Source organism: Oratosquilla oratoria, chromosome 7 (genome assembly GCF_046742065.1).
Source record: "Oratosquilla oratoria isolate Oo_2021 chromosome 7, ASM4674206v1, whole genome shotgun sequence".
NCBI lineage: Eukaryota > Metazoa > Arthropoda > Malacostraca > Stomatopoda > Squillidae > Oratosquilla > Oratosquilla oratoria.
Genome location: NC_134783.1, coordinates 3,972,501 through 3,977,500, shown reverse-complemented (window position 1 = coordinate 3,977,500; position 5,000 = coordinate 3,972,501).

Here is a 5,000-nt window from a genome sequence, read left to right as displayed (position 1 = left end):
GACAGGTGGTCGGGAGTGTAAGGGGGTTTGTGAAATGAGATGCTGTTTTATTGGGGACCATATTGGGTCTCTGTCCGTTTCATATATGAGTTGTTGCATAGGTATGCATATGGTTTGGGTTATGGGTGTGATGTGGTTTTGTCTGCTTAGGCAATCTGCCACTACGTTAGCTTTCCCAGCTAAGTATACGATCATGGGATCGTAATCAAGGAGAGTTGTTTTCCATCTAGCAACTCTCCCATGTAAGTCTTTGGAGTTAAAAAGATAGACTAGGGGTTGGTGGTCTGTTAGTATGGTAATCTTGTAGCCTAAAATGAGGTATTTAAAGTGTTTTAGTGCCCATATGATTGCAAGTCCTTCTTTGTGTGTAGTTGAGTAGTTATTTTCAGTTTTGTTTAGGACTCTACTTGCGTAGGCTATGGCGTGTTCTTTGCCATTGTCATCTTTCTGTTGTAGGACTGCGCCTATTCCTTTAGAGGAGGCGTTTGTGTAAAGAAAGAATTCTTTCTTCATGTCAGGGAAAACTAGTACAGGGGCTGTGGTGAGTGTGTGTTTGAGAGTGTCGAAACTTTGCTGTTCTGTTTCTGACCATTGAAATGGCTCGCCTTTCCTTGTGAATTTGGTCAGAGGGGAAGCAATATCAGCAAAGTTTCTTATAAAGTGTCTGTAGTAGGAGGCTAACCCAATGAAACTTCTTGTTTCCTTGGCGTTTCTGGGGGTTGGGAAATTGTTTATTGTATCTATTTTATCTGTGGTTGTGTGAATCCCTTTTGCATCCACTTTATGGCCTAGGAAGATGAGTTCCTTCATGAGGAATCTACATTTCTTTAATTGAATCTTTAATCCCGTATTTTTGAGACGTTTGATGACAATCTCTAAAGTGTTAAGGTGGTCTCTTTCTGTGGGACTATATATAATGAGGTCGTCTAAATAGACGAATAATGAGACTCCTATCATGTCACTGAAAATGCGGGTCATCAACCTTTGTTGGGTTGAGGGGGCATTCTTAAGGCCAAAGGGCATACGCTGAAAATTGAAATGCCCTTTATCAGTGGAGAATGCAGTTACGGGTTTTGATTCTTCTGTTAGTTCGACCTGCCAGAAGGCTGACTTGAGGTCTATTGTGGAAAAAACAGAGTTCCCGTTGCCAATGCATTGTAGTACATCTTGCATGGCGGGGAGGGGGTGTGGGTCAGATTGAGTTAGGTTATTGACTTTCCTGAAGTCAACAACAGGGCGTAAGGTTCCGTCTTTCTTAGGGACCAAAAAGAGGGGACTGTTCCATGGGGAGTCTGAATGGGAAATTACGCCTTGGTGTATCATCTCTTGTACACTGTCATTGACTTGGGATTTCCTACTGTGAGGTATGCGGTAAGCGGGGGTGTATGAAGGGGGGGTGTTTGGGGGAATTTGGATGTGATGTTTGATTATATCACATCTGCCTAGTGGTTCGCCTTCTAAGGCGACAGCTGATCTATTCCTCTGTAGGAGAGCTAATAGCTCGTTATGACTTTCTCCGTCAGCTGATGTCGTGATTTGGTCTGGGGGAATAGGGGGAAGGGGTTGTGTTGGTCTTACTTGGTTGATGTGTTGCGGCAGTGGTTCCTGGATAGGGGAATTATGGAGATGGACTGCGCAGATGTTTGTATTCTTCCTGATTTTACGGTGTTGGTCTGACATGTTTGTTAACATAGCTAGTGTATGTTTATTTTCTGATATTGTGTCCCAGGAGGACTCAATGGTTATGTTGTTAATCCTGGACGTGTCTGAGTCGATTATGACGTCCTGATGGTCGATTGCACCGGGTATGTATAGTGGGACTGTTATTGAATGTCTAGGGGGTATGATGACTGTGTTAGACATCAGTGCCTTTGAGGTGACATAAGGGGGTGGTCGGAAGGAATAGCTGTTAGTGGGATTGGGAGTATTGAAGGAAGGTAGACATGAGAGATGTTGTGTGTCTGAGTCGGGTGTCTCAGGAACTGTTGACTCATTATTTACATCTCGGAAGGAGATTTTGTTAGTCTCAAAGTCTATCTTAGTTTTCCAAATCCTCAATGACTGTAATCCTATTATACCTTGTTGATCAAGACTCCATTCATCAGCTATGTGGAAAGGTGTGAAACCTACTTTGGAAGGGTCCATGACTTTTCGTCGCCGTCTTTTCGTCGCCGGACTTTTCGTCGCCGGACATTTCGTCGCCGCGACTTTTCGTCGCCGGACGTTTCGTCGCCGCGACATTTCGTCCCCGCGACTTTTCGTCGCCGGTCTTTTCGTCGCCGGACTTTTCGTCGCCCCAAGCATAAATTGTATGCAAAGATTGACAATATTTGAAATATAAAATAATTGAAATATAAAATTGGAAATATATGATTTAATGCCAAATTCAATATACTTCTGATTGATCTTGATGAGATTATTGGTAGTAGCGTCTCTAAGAACTTTACATTTCAATACATATGGACTATTTACTAATAACTTACTAATTTTATAATAAATGATTTTTACACTTTAATGAATAGCTTCATATTATGATTTGTGTCATTTACTGTATGATATGCCAATAATAATTATCATATATACTGACGTGTCAAATATATATTTAGATAATGATGTATTTAATTATTTATTGTAATTTAAATAAAATTGTATTTCATCTACGTAAGTTAGGGCTCAGGTATTTGCAAGTCGGACTGGTTAAGGCAAGAATGAATGGTTTATACGGCACTGAGATGTATAGCTATTTGCCACACTCATATTATTGCATTGGGAGTATGACATTAAATCATATATTTCCAATTGTCAATCTTTGCATACAATTTATGCTTGGGGCGACGAAAAGACCGGCGACGAAAAGTCGCGGGGACGAAATGTCGCGGCGACGAAAAGTCGCGGCGACGAAAAGTCGCGGCGACGAAAAGTCGCGGCGACGAAAAGTCGGCGACGAAAAGTCGTGCACCTACTTTGGAATCGTTCACTTCTATGCTCAGATCAACCATGTCGTAAAGTGAAATGGTGCTCCCTTCTATTAGGATTCCTTCCATATTGGAAAATTGAATTTGGGGTGGGTCATTTAATGCTTCATACAGAGCTCTTGGGATGATGTTCAGGTTTGTTCCTGTATCAACCATCATGTCAACTTTAAGTTGATCTAGACTCACTTCTAGGGTGAGGTATTTGTGTTGTGTATGAGATATTCCTATGGTGGTTTGGTGCGTGAGGCTGGTACACGTTCCCCCAAACGGTGATATTGGGTTGAGTGTGATGTGTGGGAGGGAGCTGTTTGTCGAGGGGTGGTGAATGGTTGGTTAGTTCTCTGATGAGGTTGTTGTTGTGTTTTCTGTAGGTAACACTCTTTGTTGGAGTGAGTTGATGTTTTGTGTAGGTTGCAGTATTTGATTGGATGTGTTGGTGTAGGTAGGAGTGGGTGTTTAAAGGGGGGTGGAACTTGTTTGTTTTGATTCTGAACTTGACACTGAGCATTCGTATGTGAGGTAGTAGCATGCACTGAGCAAGGGATGGGGTGGTGTTGTACCTGTGGGTGTTGTTTTTGCTGTGTCCAACACTGGGCATCGGTGTGGGAAATGGTTCCATGAACTGAGCAAGGAATAGGGTGGTGTTGTACCTGCGTGTGTTGTTTTTGCTGTGTCCAACACTGGGCATCGGTGTGGGAAATGGTTCCATGAACTGAGCAAGGAATAGGGTGGTGTTGTACCTGCGGGTATTGTTGTTGCTGTATGCAGTCTTTTGTGTTGTGACTGTTTGATGAATGGTAGGAGCACCACTTAGAAGGTTGTCCTTGATTGGTGGGAGGGAGTTGCTGTGAGTGAAGGCTATTTAGTCTGGGGAGATGGTTGGGGGTATCTAAAGATACATTGCAAGCATTCATGATATCTAAGATATAGGTATAACCTAGAGGATTTCTAGTGTCTAGTTCCCTTTTGGAGGCTTCCTTTAAACACTTTGGAGGGAGTTGGGAGAGATAGAAAGCTATTTCAAGGAATGTTAGTAAGTGTTTTGTTGGCATTACATTTTGACCAAATTGGTCAGTGTGAGTCCAAGGAGAGTTATTCTCTAGGTCTTCTCTGACCTCTTTAATTCCGTTTGCAACGAAATCCATTATGTTAGTAATGGAATGTGGTTGGACTCTAGTGTTATTGAGGAAGGTGATGAGGAAGGAAATGTTATTTGGTTGTTTGTTATGAAAGACCTTAAGAAGGTGGCGTTTATATTCCTGATATGTGATTCCACATGCAACTAAGCTGTCTAGTATCCTTGCCTTTGAACGGCAAATGTCAGATGGGTTTATTTTCTGACGGCACAAATTTATTTTATCTGTCTCAGAGTATTGGGGGTTCTTTGAAAAGAACAGGTCACATGCTGTCAAGAAGTCTGTAATGGATAGTCCACTATCTTGGGAAAAGGTTGGGATTTCTGTGAGGGGGGGTTATGGTTTGATAGTTGTTAATTATTGTTGGTTGAGGTTGTGGGTAAGGATAATATTGTGGGTTTGGAGGAAGGTTAGGTGGTGGTTGGTGGTATGGTGTGGAGTGGGTTTGACCAGATGGGGTATGGGGGGAAGGAAAGGGGAAGTTTTGGTACTGCTGCTGAATGGGAGGGGGGTTATTATGTGTTGGGATATGGGGGTTGGATGGATTATGGTTTATAGGAGGTTTTGTTTGCATATTTGGTTGGATGGGAGGAATGGGTGGTTGTGGTTGTGAGGGGTGAAAGGGGTCTACTTGAGGAGGCTGGTTGAAAGGCATGATATTAGGAGGAGCAACATGAGGAGTTGGTTGGGTGGGTTGTTGTGGTTGAGATGGGTTGGAGGTGTCTACTTGAGAAGGCTGGTTGAAAAAAGGTAGGACATCGTTCTCATAAAGAGGGTCTATTGGGGTATCTGCATTAGGATTAGTTTTGTCAGGATTATTTAACTGGTCATTGGTTAACTGTTTAGAGGTATTGTCAACCTGTGGATATAGGTAAAAATGGTCTGTTTT